This window comes from Bufo bufo, chromosome 9 (genome assembly GCF_905171765.1).
Source record: "Bufo bufo chromosome 9, aBufBuf1.1, whole genome shotgun sequence".
Taxonomy (NCBI): Eukaryota; Metazoa; Chordata; class Amphibia; order Anura; family Bufonidae; genus Bufo; species Bufo bufo.
In genome coordinates this window covers 81,228,396-81,250,897 of record NC_053397.1, presented here as the reverse complement: position 1 = coordinate 81,250,897, position 22,502 = coordinate 81,228,396, and positions in this window count along the sequence as shown.

The window sequence follows — 22,502 nt, the reverse complement described above, 5'->3', positions numbered from 1 at the left end:
TTTTTTAATGTAAGCAGATTCCATATATGCCCCTCTTACGTCGGGCTGTGCAGTAATTACAGTAAAAAACTTACTTTTATCATATGTAAATTTCTTCACTACCAGCAAGTTGGGCGGACTTGCTGGTAGCCGCCGCATCCTCTGTTTGAAAAACGTCCCCTCCTCCACTTGATTGACAGGGCCAGCGAGCGCTCTCCTCCTCTCGCTGGCCCTGCCTGCAGCCTCAAATCCTGCGCCTGCGCCGTAACGGTCGTCATTCAGCGCAGGCGCTCTGAGAGAAGGACGGCCACTTCTCCCTCAGTGCGCCTGCGCCGATGACGTCAGCCCTACACCCGGAAGAGTAGACCTCTCTTCCGGGTGTAGGGCTGACGTCATCGGCGCAGGCGAGGATGCGGCGGCTACCAGCAAGCCCGCCCAACTTGCTGGTAGTGAAGAAATTTACATATGATAAAAGTATGTTTTTTACTGTAATTACTGCACAGCCCGAGGTAAGAGGGGCATATATGGAATCTGCTTACATTAACAAATATAATAAGTCAAAAACTGAAAATTGGGGGTTGGGGAGTGACAGAAGCCCTTTAAGAGCATGACAACTGTTCGGCAAACAAATGTGGATAGGGAAATTACTTAAAATAAAATAAAATACAGAAAGATTTAAAATAACAATCTGGATCTAGGAGTAGGAGGTTGAGGAGGCGGTGGATGGGTGGATGTGGCAGTGTAGGTTGACGTGGCGGTGAAGGAGGAATAGGTAGCCAACACTGATTTGTGTTATTTTTTATTTTTAAATTGGGGTATCCCCAAAAATATTCGGACATATAACAAAATAAAACTAAGAATAAGTGCACTTGAGTACAAGAATGGATTGTTGAGGCTGGTATAAATGTCTATTCTGCACAAGGTAGGGACAAGTCCTATGGGATCCATGCCTGGTTCATTTTAATAAACGTAAGCTTGTCCACATTGGCTGTGGCCTGTGATAATGCTCTCTGCCGTGCTAAACACACGTTCACACTATACACTGGCTGCAGGGCAGGTCAGCACCTCCAAGGCTGACAAAGCTTTTCCACATTTTGGCCATGCTAAACCTGCCTTCTCAGGTGCTGTCGGTGCCCCAGCTGCGTTGGAGACCTCTTCTTCCTCCTCTGCCTTCGCCTTGTGCTTCCACTGTGCCCCCGCTGTCAGGTGGGAATGCTATCATCAGCGTGCGCTTGTAGTCGCGCATCTTCCGGATCAGTAACAGATGTTTTCACTAAATTTAGTTCCCTGTCAGCAATGCAGAGCAGGGGTTCATTCACGGCAAAAGGGGATTCATGTCACCCAGCAATAGAACAGAGGATTTTGAGAGATTTAGGCCCCTGTCACCCAGGCACAGCAGGGGTTCATTCACGGCAAAAGGGGGTTCATGTCACCCAGCAATAGAACAGAGGATTTTGAGAGATTTAGGCTCCTGTCACCCAGGCACAGCAGGGGTTCATTCACGGCAAAAGGGGGTTCATGTCACCCAGCAGTAGAACAGACGATTTTGAGAGACTTAGGCCCCTGTCACCCAGGCACAGCAGGGGTTCATTCACGGCAAAAGGGGGTTCATGTCACCCAGCAATACAACAGAGGATTTTGAGAGATTTAGGCCCCTGTCACCCAGGCACAGCAGAGGTTTGTATACGCCAAAAATGGTAAAATGTCACCCGACAATTGAAAATAATAATTTTTTCAATTTAGTGCACTAAAATTGGCACTTTTTTAAATTAAAATGGCTCTAACATAGTCCTTGAAAAGGCTAGAGGGATGTAAAAAATAGTAAAATGTGCTTAAGGCCTCATGCACACGACCGTTGTGTGCACCCGTGGCCGTTGTTCCATTTTCCGTGATTTTCTGCGGACCCATTGACTTTCAATGGGTCAGTTGAAAACTCGGAAAATGCCCCGTTTGTCATCCGCCTCCGTGATCCGTGTATCCTGTCCGTCGAAAAAATATGACCTGTCCTATTTTTTTGACAGACAACGGTTCACGGACCCATTCAAGTCAATGGGTCCGTGAAAAAACACGGATGCACACAAGATTGGCGTCCGTGTCCGTGATCCGTGTCCATAGGCTACTTTCATGCAGACGGATCCGAAGATCCGTCTGCATAAAAGCTTTTTCAGAGCTGACAGTATATTCAAACACAGAGGCGTTCCCATAGTGATGGGGATGCTTCTAGTTAGAATATACTACGAACTGTGTACATGACTGCCCCCTGCTGCCTGGCAGCACCAGATCTCTTACAGGGGGCTGTGATCCGCACAATTAACCCCTCAGGTGCCGGACCTGAAGGGGTTAATTGTGTGTATCATAGCCCCCTGTAATAGATCAGGAGCTGCCAGGCAGCAGGGGGCAGACCCCCCTCCCTCCCCAGTTTTAATTTCATTGGTGGCCAGTGCGGCCCTCCCTCTATTGTAATATCATTGGTGGCCAGTGTGCGGCCCCCCCCTCCCTCTATTGTAATATCATTGGTGGCCAGCGTGCGGCCCCCCCTCCCTCTATTGTAATATCATTGGTGGCCAGCGTGCACCCCCCCTCCCTCTATTGTAATATCATTGGTGGCCAGTGTGCGGTCTCCCCCGGCCCCCCCTCCCTCCCTCTAATGTATTATCATTGGTGGCCAGTGTGCGGCCCCCCCTCTATTGTATTAATATCATTGGTGGCCAGTGTGCGGCCTACCCTCTCCCCCCCCCCCCGATCATTGGTGGCAGCGGAGAGTTCCGATCGGAGTCCCAGTTTAATCGCTGGGGTTCCGATCGGTAAGCATGGAAACCAGGACGCTACTGCAGGCCTGGTTGCCATGGTTACTTAGCAATATTACAATATTAGAAGCATCATACTTACCTGCTGCGCTGTCTGTGACCGGCCGGGAGGGGTAGTTGTGAATGAATTTCTGCACCACCAAATTCAGCACATGTGCCAGGCAAGGGATGTGCGTCAAACCAGCTAGTCCCAGAGCTGCAACGAGATTTTGCCCATTATCGCACACCACCAGGCCGGGCTTGAGGCCCACTGGCAGCAACCACTCGTCGGTCTGTTGTTCTATACCCCGCCACAACTCCTGCGCGGTGTGGGGCCTGTCCCCCGAACACATCAGTTTCAGAATGCAAACACATCAGTTTCAGAATGGCCTGCTGCTGACGTTTACCCCTGGCTGTGCTGAAATTGGTGGTGAAGGTCTGTCGCTGACCGGATGAGGAGGTGGTAGAAGAGGAGGAGAAAGCCGAGTAGGAAGAGGAGGCAACAGGAGGCAAAGAATGATGCCCTGCGATCCTTGCCGGCGGAAGGACGTGCGCCAAACAGCTCTCCGCCTGGGGCTCAGCCGCTACTACATTTACCCAGTGTGCAGTTAGTGTCCCGGCGGACAGGATATAAGATACAAAGATAACTAAACAAACAAGTTTTCTAGGCGACAAGCTGGGGATAAGGTCACCTCCTAGCAAATCCCTAACTGCTCTCCCTATTCTGCTTTGCCCACATTCAGACCCTGAAGGTGGGAATAATGTGTCCTCGTGCCTGGGCTGAGAATACCCTAAAATCACTGAGATGCTGAAAGGGGAAAAGGGGCAGCCTGCTCCCTCAGAACCAGGAGTGGACAGACGACACACAAACAGCCTAGACAGCAAACCAAAGAAATCAGAAACCAACTTATCTTATCTGAGCAGGAAAAGCCAATCCTTCACTCCTTGCTTTCACAGCCTGACAGAAGCTATAACCCGCACGGAACACTGGGAGGGGAGTAATTTAAACCAACGACCCCACCCAGTGCACCTGAAGGGAGGCGGATCTAGCACGACTCCAAAACAAAACAAATGACTAGACACCTGCTGCTAATCTGGCAGACCTCCGTACATAGTCTGAGCAGGACATGACAGTTAGGGAGATATAGCGTCCCTGGCTGTGCTTACTGGTCCACGTATCTGTGGTTAGGTGGACATTGCCACAGATGGCGTTGCGCAGTGCACACTTGATTTTATCCGATACTTGGTTGTGCAGGGAGGGCACGGCTCTCCTGGAGAAGTAGTGGTGGCTGAGAACGATGTACTGTGGGACAGCAAGCGATATGAGCTGTTTGAAGCTGTCCGTCTCCACCAGCCTGAATGACAGCATTTCAAAGGCCAGCAGTTTAGAAATGCTGGCATTCAGGGCCAGGGATCGAGGGTGACTAGGTGGGAATTTACGCTTTCTCTCAAAGGTTTGTGAGATGGAGAGCTGAACGCTTCCGTGTGACATGGTGGAGATGCTTGGTGACGGAGGTGGTGTTGTTGGTGGCACATCCTCTGTTTGCTGGGTGGCAGGTGCCAACGTTCCTCCAGAGGCGGAGGAAGAGGCCGAGGCAGCAGCAGAAGAGGGAGCAGGAGGGGCCTGAGCCCTTTCTTGATTTTGAAGGTGCTTACTCCACTGCAGCCCATGTCTCGTATGTAGATGTCTAGTCATGCAGTAGGTTGTGCTAAGGTTCAGAACGTTAATGCCTCGCTTCAGGCTCTGATGGCACAGCGTGCAAACCACTCGGGTCTTGTCGTCAGCACATTGTGTGAAGAAGTGCCATGCCAGGGAACTCCTTGAAGCTGCCTTTGGTGTGCTCGGTCCCTGTTGACGGTGGCCAGTAGCAGGCGAACTGTTTTGGCGACGGCTGCTCTGCTTTTGCACCCTGCTCCTGCTTTTGCTACCCTGTTGGCTCGGTCTCAACACTGCCTCTTCCTCCGAACTCTGAAAGTCAGTGGCACGACCTTCATTCCATGTGGGGTCTAGGACCTCATCGTCCCCTGCATCGTCTTCCACCCAGTCTTCCTCCCTGACCTCCTTTTCGGTCTGCACACTGCAGAAAGACGCAGCAGTTGTCATCATCAGAGACGCGCTGAGGTGGTATTCCCATGTCCTCATCAGGAAACATAAGTGGTTGTGCGTCAGTGCATTCTATGTCTTCCACCCCTGGGGATGCGCTAGGTCGATGCCCTTGGAAAACCCTGCCAGCAGAGTCTTCAAACAGCATAAGATACTGCTGCATGACTTGAGGCTCAGGCAGGTTCCCCGATATGCACGGTAGTGATGTGACAGCCTGATGGGCATAGGTTTCAGGCACCACCTGTGCGCTTTCTGCAGAAGACTGGGTGGGAGATAATGTGAACGTGCTGGATCCACTGTCGGCCACCCAATTGACTAGTGCCTGTACTTGCTCAGGACTTACCATCCTTAGAATGGCATTAGGCCTGACCAAATATCGCTGTAGATTCTGGCGGCTACTGGGACCTGAGGTAGTAGGTTCAGTAGGACGTGTAGCTGTGGCAGAATGGCCACGTCCTCTCCCTGCACCAGAAGCTCCACGAACACCACCACCACGACCATGACCGCGTCCCATATTAGATGTTTGCCTCATAGTTAGCGTTCACAAAGCAAAGTAAAAATTGGTTTAGTATGTTAAAAATAATTAACCGCCAATATAAACCCTGATGTAGGGTATTGCACTCTATTTATTTTTTTAAAACTCTATATGACAGCGGTATTTGTGGCCTAAATGTGACAGTCACCTATGCAAGTGTAATCCCAGATGTGCAGTATATCAGAGGGATTTTTCACCACAATATCCTAAAAGCCTTATTTGTGGCCTAAATTTGACAGTCACCTATGCATGTGTAATCACAGATGTGCAGTATATGAAAAAAAAGATTTTTTTTAACAACAGTAACCTAATAGCCGTATTTGTTGCCTAAATATGACAGTCACCTATGCAAGTGTAATCCCCAATATAAACCCTGATGTAGGGTATTGCTTTTTTTTTTTTTTTTTTTTTTAACTCTATATGACAGCGGTATTTGTGGCCTAAATGTGACAGTCACCTATGCACGTCTAATCCCAGATGTGCAGTATATTAGAGGTTTTTTTCACCCCAGTAACCAAAAAGCCGTATTTCTGGCCTAAATGTGACAGTCACTTATGCACGTCAAATCCAAGATGTGCAGTATATCAGAGGCTTTTTTCACCCCAGTAACCAAAAAGCCGCATTTCTGGCTAAAATGTGACAGTCACTTATGCACGTGTAATCCCAGATGTGCAGTATATTAGAGGGGTTTTTCACCCTAACCAAAAAGCTGTATTTCTGTCCTGTAATCCCAGATGTGCAGTATATGAGAGCCTTTTTTCACCCCAGTATGCCAAAGCCGTATTTATGGCCTAAATGTGACAGTCACTTATGCTTGTCTAATCCCAGATGTGCAGTATATTAGAGGGTTTTTTCACCCTAACCAAAAAGCTGTATTTCTGTCCTAAATGTGACAGTCACTTATGCTTGTCTAATCCCAGATGTGCAGTATATTAGAGGGTTTTTTCATCCTAACCGAAAAGCTGTATTTCTGTCCTAAATGTGACAGTCACTTATGCATGTGTAATCCCAGATGTGCAGTATATCAGAGGCTTTTTTCACCCCAGTATGCCAAAGCCGTATTTATGGCCTAAATGTGACAGTCACTTATGCACGTGTAATCCCAGATCTGCAGTATATCAGAGGCTTTTTTCACCCCAGTATGCCAAAGCCGTATTTCTGTCCTAAATGTGACAGTCACTTATGCACGTGTAATCCCAGATGTGCAGTATATCAGAGGTTTTTTTCACCCCAGTATGCCAAAGCTGCATTTCTGTCCTAAATGTGACAGTCACTTATGCTTGTCTAATCCCAGATGTGCAGTATATTCAAGGGTTTTTTCACCCTAACCAAAAAGCTGTATTTCTGTCCTAAATGTGACAGTCACTTATGCACGTGTAATCCCAGATGTGCAGTATATCAGAGGCTTTTTTCACCCCAGTATGACAAAGTCGTATTTATGGCCTAAATGTGACAGTCACTTAGGCTTGTCTAATCCCAGATGTGCAGTATATTAGAGGGTTTTTTCACCCTAACCAAAAAGCTGTATTTTTGTCCTAAATGTGACAGTCACTTATGCACGTGTAATCCCAGATGTGCAGTATATCAGAGGCTTTTTTCACCCCAGTATGCCAAAGCCGTATTTATGGCCTAAATGTGACAGTCACTTAGGCACGTGTAATCCCAGATGTGCAGTATATTAGAGGGTTTTTTCACCCTAACCAAAAGCTGTATTTCTGTCCTAAATGTGACAGTCACTTATGCACGTGTAATCCCAGATGTGCAGTATATCAGAGGCTTTTTTCACCCCAGTATGCCAAAGCCGTATTTGTGGTGTCACGACCATGGTCATGGTCGTGACTCCTTGGGAGCCGCATGCATTTGCCCGCGGTCTGGTATTGTTGTCAACCACAGGTGAGGGCTAGTATCTTGCCTCACGTGTGGTTGCCGCTGGCAACTTGTGGTTGTTGGGCAGTGGAGCAGCCTGAGCTGGTTGCTGGGCGGCTCGCTGTCCATGCATGCGGTTGTCTTTGGCAACGTGTAGTTTTGTGTATGCACTTTGTCTGTTTGTTGTGCACGAGGTTATGTTTATATGCACTGTGACACCTCCCTTCACTTGCGGTTGTCCGCGGCAACGTCTGGTGTTGTGTGCCTGCTGGCTGTTCCTCAGGACATGGTTGCCACGCATGCTGTTGCCGGCGGTAACAGGTGAGTGTGTTTATGTGCTTTTCCCTTTAAGTGGCTTCACTACCCTGCCTGGTGTAGGAAGGGTTAACTCCCTTCTTTCTGTGTGAACACTGGGTGTGTCTGAGTGTGGGTGTGGCTACTTTGGGCTATAAAGCCTTTCTGGAGACCAGATGCTGAGGGGTACTTCAGCCATGGTTGCTGGAGGCATCCTCCTGGTTATTTACCATCTGCCAGTGTGGGCCACCCTTGTGGTCATAAGTTTATGTCACACATGATGTTATGAAGGTGTGTTTTTGGTATGCTTGTTTATTGCAGCTTTTGGTCCTGGGTTCCTGTGTGATGTGTGGTGTGTGCTGTGTCCGTGTGTGTTCTTTGGACATCAGCGCTTCTGCATTGGTTCCAGGCTTTGTGTCTGTGGCAGGTAGGTGCTATACTTGTTGCATTTACCTGCCATTGCCATAAGTTGTTTATGTTTCCCCTTTATTGTAGCCTGGTCTGTGAGACTCCTGTTCCTCTGTGCCTAGGAGGAACAGGTCGTCTTACCCTGCTCCTAGTTGAGGGCCACCCTGAGGGCTAGTAGGGACTTCAAGGTTACGGAGTATGAGCCCTCCCACCATCAGGGTCGGCTCATACAGCTAGGAGTCAGGGTCAGAGTTAGGGATATGATAGGAGGTGACCTGCTCCCTGATCTCTGTCCTGGCCTTGCAGCGACTAACATCTTCTTCATCGCACGGCTGAGGGTTTTCCCCATCTTCAGCCGTGACATATGGCTTAAATGTGACAGTCACTTATGCACGTGTAATCCCAGATGTGCAATATATTAGAGGGTTTTTCACCCTAACCAAAAAGCTGTATTTATGTCCAAAATATGACAGTCACTTATGCTTGTCTAATCCCAGATGTGCAGTATATCAGAGGCTTTTTTTCACCCCAGTATGCCAAAGCTGTATTTCTGGACTTGCAGATAGCCTGTGCTGGTGCACTATCAATGCATTAAATGGCTGCCGATCATGTATTGATATTGACTGACTGAAGAAAAAAAAGTTTGTTTTCAGCAGTAGTTGGCTCAGGGCAGGCTTAAAAAAATTGTGCACTGCACCCACAAAACACTTTTGCTGTAGATCGCTGAGTACAAAAAACAGTTATTGATAAGATTTCTCCCTGATCTCTCCCTCACAGCAGTTCCAGCCTCTTCCTACACTAAACCGAGCAGAGTGACGGGCGGCGCTATACGTGACTCCAGCTTAAATAGAGGCTAGGTCACATGCTGCAGTTGGCCAATCACAGCCATGCCAATAGTAGGCATGGCTGTGATGGCCTTTTGTGGCAAGTAGTATGACGCTTGTTGATTGGCTGCTGTGCAGCCTTTCAAAAAGCGCCATAAAAATCGCCGAACCCCGAACCTGAACTTTTACGTAAATGCTTGGGTTCGGGTCCGGGTGCCGAAAACCCTAAAGTTCGGTATGAACCTGAACTTTACAGTTCGGGTTCGCTCAACTCTACTTATAACTATTTTCTTGGATGCGAATGCATCTGGAGATCCTATGAGGGGTAATTAATAATTTCGCAATTTCAGAGGTCGACAGGGATCACTGTAGGTCCCTCTCCCATAAGCCAATGACAGCAAGTTTTGTGCTGGAAGAAGGGGTCTTAAGAGACTTCTATATTGTGGATATTATTTTGGGAGTGGGTAGCAAATTGCCCGTCAGCCTCTCAAACCAGCTGGTCTCCCCAGAGGGGAGAGGTTTTTTTTTATAAGAAGGAGAGTTTCTGACTTTAAATATCTCATAAGGAAATAGTTATGAGTAGGTATTTCAAGTTTTGAACGGAGTTCAGGGTCTGGTAGCACACAACCGTCTTGGTCCAAAAGTTCAGAAATGGGGATCTTAGAAGACCTTAAAGGGATAGGGCAGCTTTCTCTCAGTTCTCTAGGAGCTAGAGCTAGGATATCCTTTACAAGTAAAAAGGGGGAGGGTAGTGTCAAGGCTTCCCTGCCAGCTAAGCACCACCTCCACACTTTCAGAGTATTACGAATCATGGAATTGGGAATAGAGTTGGGTGTCCGAGGTGGTTTGTCAGCCAGCAGAAGGGCCTGGACAGGGGAGGGGAAGAAGGATTTTTTTAAAATCAACCAGGTTTTGTGGGGGGGGGGGGGGGCATCTGATCCAGTCCACTGCTCTGGCGAGCTGAATGGCTCTCATGTAGGTTTCTGGGTCAGGTAGCCCGATTCCCCCATAAGCTTTGGGTTTATTAAGCGTGTCAAAAGAGATACGTGGGCTCTTCCCCTGCCAAATATATCTACGGATCAGTTTATTTAGGGAAATTAAGTAGGTTTTGGGGATCTCGATAGGGAGAACCTGCATCAGGTAAGTCAATCTCGGGATTACCAGAGACATGAGGATGTTCTTCCTTCCAAACCAGGACAGGTATGGAAAGTCTAATGAGTCCAGCTGGGCAGTTATCGAAAGCAATAGAGGTTTGTAGTTTAGTTTAAATAAGTCTGACAAATAAGGGGTGAGTTTCACTCCAAGATATGTCAGTTGTTGGGTGCACCAATCAAAAGGGGAATTTGTCTGGAGGGAAGAAAGAGCCAGGGGGGAGAGGACAACATGAAGTACTTGGGATTTGGAAGGATTAACTTTGAAATTAGATAGTGAGCCAAAGTGACTTAGTGTGAGCAGGATGGTATTTATAGATTTAAAGGGGTTAGTTGTGAGGATCAGTAAGTCATCTGCAAAAGCGAGTTTAAATTCAAGTCCAAAGAGGAGAGGGAAAAGAGGGCACCCCTGCCTCGTCCCATTCCTAATTGGGAAACAGGAAGACAGGATACAGTTGACCAACACGGACACCGAAGAGTTGGTATACATAGAGAATATTGAGTTAATGTAACTCTCTGGAATCTAGCCAATGCTAGCTTGATATAGGTCCAGTCAACCCTGTCAAATGCTTTTTCGGCGTCCGTGCCGATCAAAACCAGGGGGATGGATTTGTGAGAGGCATAAAATAGGGCATTTAAGACCTTTGTGGTGTTATCCTTCCCCTCTCGTCCCTTGACAAAACCTACCTGATCAGGGTGGATCAGGCTGGGTAGGAGGCTTTGTAGTCTAGTAAGCTAGCATTTTGGCTATAAGTTTAAGGTCAACATTGAGTAGGGAGATAGGGCGATAATTAGAACAAAGGGATGGGTCTTTGCCTTCCTTAGGGATAATTGTAATGATGGCTCTAATCATGTCTGCTGAAACAGGATGATTAAGCATTGTGAGGTTATATATTGGAAGTAGGAATTTTTGTTGGGCAGATAGAAAAGAACTTGGCTGATCTTTTGTTCCTAAGGTTTTTCAATTTGTTTCTAAGAGAAGAGAGGTCCGTGAGTTGTTGAGCTAGAAGAGATTGTTTATGGGCCTTTTCTAGTATATGTATTTTTGACAGTAATAAAGATTGTAGGTGTTCTTTAGAGATAAAGATGTAGTCTATTCTGCTATATGAGTTGTTTGCTGAGGAGTAGAAAGAATAATCAAGTGCATTAGGATTAAGACAACGTCAAGTATCTAATACCCCTAAGTTGAAAAGTTTGGTTTGCATTAGTTTGAGGGCTTTAAAGGGGATGGAGGATTTCCTGGAGGAGGTGTCTATGAGTGGATTGAGGGCCAAGTTGAAATCTCCGGCTATAATTAAAATCCCCTCTCTGTGGGATTCAATTAAAGTAAAGAGGGAGGAGAGCCAGTTAATTTGGTTCGTGTTTGGAGCGTATACATTCACAAATGTGAATAGGGTTTGTCTCACTAAGCCTTTCAAGATGAGGTATCTACCCTCAGGGTCCTGGGTATGGTATTTGTATTGAAAAGGTAGCCCTTAAAATGAATTTCCTGTAGGAAGACTACTGAGCTCTTCTCTTTGTGCAAAAGAGAGAAAATTTGGCATCTCTTGGAGGGTGATCTCAGCCACTTGACATTGTAGGAGGCAATTCTGAGATCAATCATGTTTGGGTACAAGAGAAAAGGTAAGGGGAGCTAAAATTAGATTGGCCCCATAGGTGTAAACAGCTGGCATGGGGAGAGGGGGGGTGCCACCTCGAAAGGAGAGAGCCCCTGACTTCACCTCAGAGGGAAAGTGTAACAGAATAGTTCCAAACCGACTATGTCTCCTAGTAAACAGATATTCAAAAGGAACAGTAAAACATAACAATAAGAACAAAAATGTATGCAGATTGGTAAGTAATGGGAAGTACAGCTTCCTTGGAGGTTTGCATAAGGAAAAGGAGACCATGTTACGCATTAAAGTCTCTCAGAATAGGGGTTTGGGAATTGAAAGGTGAAAAAGGTGTAGCGAGGAGGAGGAGGAGGGGGGGGGGTTTACAGTATTCCAAATATTATCGCCCTTATTGGAAGTAGAGATCCAGGAAAGGGTCAGATGAGGAGTTTCAGAGAAAGATGAAGTAAGGAGGCCTGACAGAGAGAGAGAAGGAGGAGAGCAGCAACTGAGGCTGGAAAGAGAAAACCCCGCAGAGGGGATTGCTCAGGGAGAGGGCTGGAGAAGACCATCTTATTCTCCCATTGGAAGTCTCCTGGGTGTTGCTTTAGAGTTTCCTCCTCTGCTTCTTTGGGGTTTCGGGGTGTGTTGCTTCTCCCAGAGCTCAAGAGGAGGTAGGTCTGGTAAGTCGGTTAAGTCCTGAACAGGGTCCCAGTCTTGTATTTCCAGGAGTTACATGAAGGAGAGTCCAAAAGGAAAGGACCATCTATACGGGACACTTTTTGCTCTGAGCCAATCTGTCAGTGGCTTTAGTGCCCTTCTCTTTGTCAGGGTCGATTGAGCAAGGTCCTGGAAGATGAGAATGTCCTGGCCATCCCAGTAAACTGACTTGGCTTCTCTGTCTTTAGTGATAACAGCCTCTTTCACTGGGAAGTGCAGGAACTTTCACATAATGTCCCTGGGAGGGGCTGTGGGTGCAGGTTTAGGCTTTAGGGCCCTATGGGCTCGTTCTAGGAGCACTTTGTGCGCAGAGTCTGGAACCAGGAGAGAGGCATATCTGTACAATGGTATTGGTTATATCCTCTGGAGCGAACGACTCCGGTATGCCCCTGAAGCGCAAGTTGTTACGTCTCCCTCTGTTCTCCTGATCCTCTATGGCATTGTAGAGAGTGTTCATATTTAGAAGGAAATAAAAGAATTGCTACAGAGGCGCTCAGTGGGTACTATATGTAACAGCAGCGGTATCGCGGCGGGACCACAAAATCTGCCGCACAAGAGAAGGCAATGTATTGTATTTAAATACTATGATACTGCGCTTTGGGACATAATACAATTAATATTAATGTACAGGTATCACAGATAAGCTCTATCTAGCACATGGAAGTATGTCAGTGTACAGGTATTTAGCTGGCTTAACCAGTGTACCTGCAATAAAGACTCCTATTCGTGCGCTGATGCTTCTGCTCGCGCTCCCGTACTTGGTGTGGAGGTTTTTCTTTTTCTGCAGTTAGTCCTTCTTAATGCTGGAATTCAGGATCAGTCCAGGTATGGTGTAATTTCGCGTGCTCGGAGCTGTGAGTGACGTCACTTGCAGCGGTCATCAATGACCACCGGTACCAGGTATCTCTTCTCCAACGCGTTTCGAACAGACGCTGTTCTTCCACACTCCCTGAGGAAGAACAGCGTCTGTTCGAAACGCGTTGGAAAAGAGATACCTGGTACCGGTGGTCATTGATGACCGCTGCAAGTGACGTCACTCACAGCTCCGAGCGAGCGCTAAACACCTCCACCTGCGGCAGCAGCACGCCACCGGCTGGGGCGCGAGGCAGCACGCCAAACTACACCATACCTGGACTGATCCTGAATTACAGCATTAGGAAGGACTAACTGCAGAAAAAGAAAAACCTCCACACCAAGTACGGGAGCGCGAGCAGAAGCATCAGCGCACGAATAGGAGTCTTCATTGCAGGTACACTGGTTAAGCCAGCTAAATACCTGTACACTGACATACTTCCATGTGCTAGATAGAGCTTATCTGTGATACCTGTACATTAATATTAATTGTATTATGTCCCAAAGCGCAGTATCATAGTATATAAATACAATACATAGTGTTCATATTTACTTGTATCGCCTGCAGATTGTGCTTAACAGCGATTTGGTGTTGAATCAGGACCGTTTGAGAGCCCTCAAGTGTCTCCACTCTGCGTCCTATGTGTCGGACATCTTGTTTTATGATTAGGAGATCGGAGCTCAGGGGCTCCAGGGCAGCTGAAAGTGAGGAGGCTAGGGCTTCCCTGAGGTATGTGCGTGAGATAGGCAGGGTATCTGCTTCAGCCTCACCTCAATGAGTGGTGTCCGGAGCCTCCGTCTGCTTGTGACCAGGTTTCTCTTGCAGCATAGGCAGAGGTGGCTTTCTTAATAAATGTGTCCATCTCCCCTTCGTTGTTAGATGATTTATGATGGCTTGGATAGTCGCCAGCTTTAGAGCCTCCTATCTTTACCATACTGAGTCGGACAGGCTGTTAGTCCAAGCTGTATGGGCGATTTAATAGACGGAGCTACTGCTGCATGCGACCGTTCAGTTCAGGCGCTAGCTCCGCCTCCCAGAAAAAGCTTTTAATGCCGCTATATTTACCTAAGACAGGGACCAATATTTGTTCTGGGTGGTGACGGATATTTGTGGGTTGTCATGAGGAAATTCAATTAAACGAGGTTGACTCGTCACATATGTTAAATTCCTCCGAGATCCATGCCTCATTCATTTTTAGAAATTTGAGGTAGTCCACAATGGCGTAAGCTAGGCGAGTGCGCTCATCGGTCACGATCCCCCCTGCTGCGCTGAATGTCCTTTCGAACAGGACACTGGACGAGGGGCAAGCCAAGAGTTCCATGGCAAATTGTGCCAGCTCTGGCCACAGGTCAAGCCTGCACACCCAGTAGTCCAAGGGTTCCTCACTTCTCAGAGCGTCCACATCGGCTTTTAACCCGATGCAGTCGGACACCTGTCGGTCTAGGCGTTCCCTGAGGCTGGATCCGGAGGGCGGCTCTCGATGGGTTGGCTGCCAGAATGATCTCATATCCAAAGTGACCAACACATCTTCAAACCGCCCTCTTCTTGCATGCGCTGTTGCATTGGCACCCACAACTGTTTCTCTGTTAGTGGAATTTCCTCTGCCAGCACCTGCAAAAGCAGAATGCAGCATATCTCGAAGCAAGGGCTGGGAGTGCTGAATTCTGCCAGCCCTCTGTGATGCTGGTAACATGTCCACCATTTTGTGTTTGTACCGGGGGTCTAAGTACATTGCCACCAAGTACTGGTCCTTGCCCTTTATGCTTTTTATACGGGGATCCCTCTTCAAACACTGGAGCATGAAGGCCCCCATTTGTACTAAACTGGAAGCAGTGGAGTGGCCTGGCTCCTGCTCATCGTCCAGGAGAATGTCGTCCTCGGTCTCCTCCCCCCAGCCACAGACAACACCAGGGATCTCATAAAAGTTTAAAGCATGCTCTTCTTGCTCCTTCTAGCACCATCCTCCTCTGATTCCTCTTCAGACTCCTGTTGTCTTGTCTCAGATGATAGAGGCCAGAGATTTTCCTGGCCTGTCGCAAGATGTCCTGGACCCCAGGGTATTTGGCAACTAATCACTGCACGACTAAGTTCAGGACGTGTGCCATGCATGGCACGTGTTTCATTTTGCCCTGTTTCAGCGTGCTTGGCAGATTGGCACCATTGTCGCACACCACTTTACCAACTGTGAAATTGAGCGGGGTTAGCCACTGATCGGCCTGTGACCGCAGAGCTGACAGCAGTGCAGGACCGGTGTGGCTGTTGTTCTTCCATGCACAACAGCCGCAGCACAGCATGGCAATGTGTCACCTGGCACGTTGAATAGGTTCTGGGGAGCTTGGTGGGTGTAGCGGAAAAGGCGGTAGCAGTGGAAAAGGAGGAGTCAGCCAAGGAGGAGACGGAGGATGGAGTAGGAGTAGGAGAAGAAGAGGCAGGCCTGCATGCAATCCGTGGCGTTAACACCAAATACACACAGGTGCCACGGGTTGCATGCTTGACGGTCGTCAGAACTTTCACCCAGTGGGCAGTAAAAGCTATGTACCTTCCCTGCCCGTGTTTGCTAGACCACGTGTCTGTGGTCAGACGTATCTTGGCACCGACACTGTGTGCAAGAGATACATTCCGTTGCCACTGAACGTGGCCATATAGCTGCAGGATGCCCTTCTGGGAGAAATATTTCCTTCTGGGGACTTTCCATTGCGGTGTGCCAATGGCCACAAATTTTCGAAGGCCTCAGAGTCCACCAGTTTATATGGCAGTAGTTAGCGGGTTAGCAGTTTCGACAAGCCAGCGGTCAGCCATTGGGCAAGAGGGTTTTCCGGCGTCATCATTGTTTTACGTTCAAACATTTGGGCCACAGAAGCATGCCTTTTGCCAGATGAATGTGATGAAGGCAAGTTGGAAGGTGGAGTGGAGGACAAATTGGAGGTGAGAGGAGAAGGAGAAGGAGAAGAGGCTGGACATGGAGTACCGGTAGTGTGGCTTTGTGGGTTCTGACGGTGTTGCTCCCACTAGGCTCGGTGATGGGAGTCCGGGTGCCTTCTTAAGGCGGTCATCCCTAGGTGAGTGTTTGGCTTACCGCGACTTATGCATTGACAGCACAGGCTGCAGATGGCAGCACTATTGTCAGCAGCGGACACGTTAAAAAATGCCCAAACTGCGGAGCCATGTGCTGACGTCTAGTGAGCGCCAGATGTAAACGTGCATGGTGGATGGCTCATTCCAGATACATTAGCAGTCTGCTTTTTGCCTCCTGTGCACTGTAAGTTGCTTCTCCTCCTTCTCCTCCCTATCTGCTGCTCCGTCTCTCCCTTTTCTTCCTCTTTTATAGGCACCTACGTGACATCCATAGACACGTCATTATCGTCACCTTCACCACCACTGACTTTAGAGATCTCAGATTAGGAAGGAACAGTGGGGACCACCCTCCTTGGGCTGATCTGGGTACTGTTGTCAGACTGCTGGGTGGCGTCCGTTGATACCTCCTTTTCCTGATCCGATGCCAAGAATGGCTGCGCATCAGTAAGGTCTGGGAATGGATGGCAAAATAATTCCTTTGACTCAAGCTGAGGGGATATGGTGGTGATGGTGGTGGTGATGGAGTCTTTGGGGGTGCACACAGCAGAGAGTGAAGAGAGTGCATTTAGAGAGGATGTGGAGGGTGCAGAAGCGGAAGGCTGAGTGAGCCACTCAACCAAGTCTGGTGCGTCCTTTGAGGTAATCACACGCACCTTCTGCAACTTCCCACTTAGCCTCCGGCCTGGTGCACCTGCCCGACCCCTTCCACCCCTGCGGAATGGTCTGCCTCTTCCTCTGCCTGTCATTTTCAAAATGACCCTGTGACAAAAGTCCCTATACAAGAGAAGTTTTTGTGGAAGAAGGTATATCACACCAGCCTCAATCAGTTTTTTGGGGGGGCAACTGGTATATCACACCAGTAGAAATTATTTGTTCCAATAGCGTTTGTCACTCTATGTAGCTGAGGTAACGCAGCAAAACCGCAAACAAATGCTGCACTACCTAAATGCACTATATAGAAAGTATATTATTGTTATATAACACCCCTGCTTCAATCACTGTTTTGGGGGGGCAACTGGTATATCACACCAGTAGAAATTATTTGTTCCTATAGCGTTTGTCACTCTATGTAGCTGAGGTAATGCAGCAAAACAGCAAACAAATGCTGCTCAACCTAAATGCACTATATAGAAATTATATTATTGGTATATAACTCCCCTGCTTCAATCAGTTTTTTTGGAGGGCAACTGGCATATCACGCAGTAGAAATTATTTGTTCCAATAGCGTTTGTCACTCTATGTAGCTGAGGTAACGCAGCAAAACTGCAAACAAATGCTGCACTAGCTAAATACAGTATATAGAAAGTAGATTATTAGTATATAACACCTGCTTCAATCACTTTTTTTTTTGGGGGGGGGGGGCAACTGGTATATAACACCAGTAGAAATTATTTGTTCCAATAGCATTTGTCACTCTATGTAGCTGCGGTATCGCTGCAGAACCACACACAACTTCTGCACAATACAAATGCACTATAATATACTTTCTATGTTAGAAAGTATATTATAAGTATATTACACCCCTCAGTAAGTCACACCTATCAATAGCACACCTATACCAGTCCTTAAAAGGACTTTTGTGGCCCTATTAGCTAGCGTTTGGTGTCCCTAACAGTCTGTCCCTGCTCCACACAGCAACCTCTCTCTACACTGGCAAAAGACTGAATATAAAATGGCGGCCAGATCAGGTTTATTTATAAGGTAGGGGGTATGTCCATGTGCTGAAACATCTCAATTGGCTGTCCTGTCCCACCTGATGGATGTGTCATGGGTCAAAGTTCTTCACAATGTAAAAGAATATAGTGCCGGCGGAGTAAAGTTCGCCGCGAAACAACCGCTGGGCGAACCGCAAAGCCATCTCTAAATGGGAGGTCATCTTGGGGTCAAAAAGACACTAGAGCGTATACTCCAGAGGGAGGTCAGGAAGTTAGTGCAGCAGAATACCTTTGTCTTTTCAGAAAAGCCCATTCGTACATCGGTGGTCCAGCATGACATTGTCACTGAGCCGCAGGTAAGGGTACGAGTGAAACCGTACCATGTGCCAAAGGCCCAGAGACAAGTCATTACAGAGGAGGTACAGATGCTTAGCCTAGGAGTTATCGAACAATCCAAGAGCAAGTAAGCCAGTCCCATTATGTTGATTCCAAAGCCAGATGGATCGTTACGATTTTCTAACGATTTCCGGAAATTGAACCTTTAGCTCAACCTTTATCCAATGCCCCGTGTTGATGAACTGATTGAAAAACTGGGCCAGGCCCAGTACTACACGGTGCTGGATTTAACCAAGGGTTACTGGCAGGTACCTCTGACAGAGTCAGCAAAGGAAAAGACTGCCTTTGTCACACCGGAGGGACTTTACTACTAAGTCGTTTTGCCTTTTGGGTTACATGGGGCCCCTGCCACATTCCAGAGGCTAATGAACATAGTCTTAAAACCTCATCGGAAGTACGCGTCTGCTTACTTGGATGATATCATTATCCATAGTGGTGACTGGCAGTCTCATTTGTCCCATGTTCAGGCAGTCGTGGACTCACTACGAGATGCCGGCTTGACTGCAAATCCTCCAAAGTGTACCATAGGGCTAGAGGCTTGTTATTTGGGGTACTGATTAGCCGTGGGATCATCAAATCTCAAATAAACAAAGTCGAGGCCATTCGAAATTGGCCCCGACCTCCCATGACGAAGCAAGTCAAAACGTTTCTCGGCATAATTGGGTATTATAGGCGGTTTATACCAAATTTTGCCAGGAGGGCTGCACCCCTGACCATTCTGCTGAAAGGAAGGAAGTCAGTCAGGATTCAGTGCAATCCTCAGGCAGAAGAAGCATTTCAGGCCCTGAATTTGGTCCTATGTGAACAGCCCGTCCTGTCCTACCCCAACTTTAAGGACGAATTAATCTTCCGAACGGATGCATCTGAAGTAGGGCTAGGAGCCGTTCTGTCTCAAAAAGTGAATGGAGATGAACATCCCATCACTTATTTCAGTAGAAAGCTTACTCCAGCTGAAAAAAACTACAGTGTATTGGAGAAGGAGTACCTAGCCTTGGAAGTGGGCCTTGGAATCCTTCCGGTACTACCTGCTGGGGCGACATTTTCACCTGGTAACGGACCATTCACTATTGGTCTGGATAAGAAATTCCAAGAAGAGAAATGCTCAGGTCAGCAGATGGTTTCTCTCCTTGCAGAATTTAAATTTTTCGGTGGAACCTCGAGTGGGAAAGCTTGCAGGGTAATGCCGATGCCCTGTCACGAGCATCATGTTTTGGTGCAGGTGTTCACCCCTACAGGTTTAAACAGGATGGGGGGTATGACAGGCCTCATATATGAAAGACAGTATGTATCTCCAAGAATGGTGCAAGAAACCAATTAAGGTGATACATATTGTGGTTTGCTGTGGTGCACCTGAGACGTGCCACCAACGTACCCGGCCTTGGTGGAGTGGAAACCATAAGCTAGAGTGTCCTCTAAGATAGATAGTGGACACTGTTGTTACCTAGTATAGCTAGTAACAGCTAATCCGGGCTTGGCTTTTACAGGGAGTAAGCAAAGAGCTGGGTGGGTGCCCACTCCCCACGATCCACTCTGGGGTTTATACGTGGCTCATGTGGCCAGAATTGTGTTTTTAAAATGAGCAGCAGGAAGCAGGGTGTGTCTGTGGAGTGAGAGGCTGCAGATCACACACTGCAAGGCACATGTGAAGGAAACACTGGCCTGTGGACTGATTACTTGATCCGGCTGTAACTGAACTGTAAGTTTGCTGGAACAAGCAATAAACAGTGTTGAAGAGACTTTATTGTGTCCCTGTCTTTCTTCAAAACTGGTCATAGAAGCCCACAGCATTACAACCCTCAGTAGGCTCCATTTCCTCAGTGATGGAGTCAAAAGTGGCTGCTAGTGACGTTGTCGGATCTTCGTGGCCTGCAGCTGGGTATCCAACTGTGGTGAAGGGTGTACAGAGTTGCAATTGTCAGGGGGGGGGGGGGGGGGTTTGCTGCAACTTTACTGGTTACTTTCCCCATTTTCGGACATGTTGGCAGTGAGCTCTCCCAAATGCACAATGCAAAGTGAGGCTATTGTACACTTTTGTCTTACTTTGCTATAAGCACTAGCTATAAAATGGGGTGTGAGCCACTTTGTTACTGCACAATGCACTGTGTTACTGCAGAGGTGGCTAGAGTGTGCAGCAATGGCTCAAAAAAAACGCAGAGTTATTGATGACGGTTATTGATGAGTATCAACGATACTCAAATTTGCTAGGTCAGAAGCTTTTCTTCAGTGCTTCAGTGATAGCAAGCAGGGTGGTTGACAATGACATGCTGCAGCACAGTGTGGCAGTTCAAAAAAATGCAATAGAAGAAGCAGCACTCCAGGCCCACACATGGGGTAAATATTATTTCAATATTCTGGATACCTGGTAAAGAGGTCCAGTTTAAATTGGTGCCTGTGGACAAGTATCCAGGCTTAAGGGTCTCTTGTAGTCACAATATAATGGAAGAATCCATAGCACTCGTCCAGTTTAATCAATCTGGTGTTTATTTAACCCACAGCAAACACAGTGTTGTTTCGACTGTGCTTGAAAAAGACGTCACAGTCGAAACGTCACTTATGTTTGCTGCGGGTTAAATAAACACCAGATGGCTTGAACTTGACGAGTTCTGTGGATTCTTCCATTATATTGTAGTTCCAAAAAAAAGAAACCTTGACCAGAATAAAGTATTTTTAGGGTTTTCAGACACAGGGTTTGATCCTGTTTGTGATGCCGATTTTTGTGATGTGGTGTCATGCTCAGGAGTGTGTGGAGAATGAGAGTGTGGTGATTGTGGCCCTGAGCGTGGTTGTAGTACACACAGTTCACAGTGGCAGTCTCTCCTCTAGCTCTCCAAGGCACATCCTTTCTTCCCTCGGGGCACACCTTCGTATTGAGGCTCCTAGATGGTAGGAGTTGGGGTGCCATTGATGTTAAGTGTTTTGGCAGGGTTCAGGACAGAAGTGCATATGAAGTGGCTGGTGGATGGTGAAAAAGTTAGTAACTAGAGTTGAGCGAACACCTGGATGTTCGGGTTCGAGAAGTTCGGCCGAACTTCCCGGAAATGTTCGGGTTCGGGATCCGAACCCGACCCGAACATCGTCCCGAACCCGAACCCCATTGAAGTCAATGGGGACCCAAACTTTTGGGCACTAAAAAGGCTGTAAAACAGCCCAGGAAAGAGCTAGAGGGCTGCAAAAGGCAGAAACATGTAGGTAAATCCCCTGCAAACAAATGTGGATAGGGAAATGAATTAAAATAAAAATTAAAAAAATAAAAATTAACCAATATCAATTGGACAGAGGTCCCATAGCAGAGAATCTGGCTTCACGTCAGCAGAGAATCAGTCTCTTCATGCCATAGCAAAGAATCTGGCTTCATGTCAGCAGAGAATCAGTCTCTTCATGCCATAGCAGAGAATCTGGCTTCATGTCAGCGCAGAATCAGTCTTCATGTCATAGCAGAGAATCAGGCTTCACGTCACCCACCACTGGAACAGGCCACTGTCACACATTTAGGCCCAGGCACCCAGACAGAGGAGAGAGGTCCCGTAACAGAGAATCAGGCCTTATGTCAGCACAGAATCTGTCTTCATGTCATTGCAGAGAATCAGGCTTCACGTCACCCACCACTGGAACAGGCCACTGTCACACATTTAGGCCCAGGCACCCAGACAGAGGAGAGAGGTCCCGTAACAGAGAATCTGGCCTTATGTCAGCGCAGAATCAGTCTTCATGTCATAGCAGAGAATCAGGCTTCACGTCACCCACCACTGAAACAGGCCACTCTCACACATTTAGGCCCAGGCACCCAGACAGAGGAGAGAGGTCCCGTAACAGAGAATCAGGCCTTATGTCAGCACAGAATCATTCTTCATGTCATAGCAGAGAATCAGGCATCACATCACCCACCACTGGAAAGGCCACTGTCACACATTTAGGCCCCGGCACCCAGGCAGAGGAGAGAGGTCCCGTAAAAGAGAATCTGGCCTTATGTCAGCACAGAATCTGTCTTCATGTCATAGCAGAGAATCAGGCTTCACGTCACCCACCACTGGAACAGGCCGCTGTCACATATTTAGGCCCAGGCACCCAGGCAGAGGAGAGAGGTCCCGTAACAGAGAATCTGGCCTTATGTCAGCGCAGAATCAGTCTTCATGTCATAGCAGAGAATCAGGCTTCACGTCACCCACCACTGGAACAGGCCACTGTCACATATTTAGGCCCAGGCATCCAGACAGAGGAGAGAGGTCCCGTAACAGAGAATCTGGCCTTATGTCAGCGCAGAATC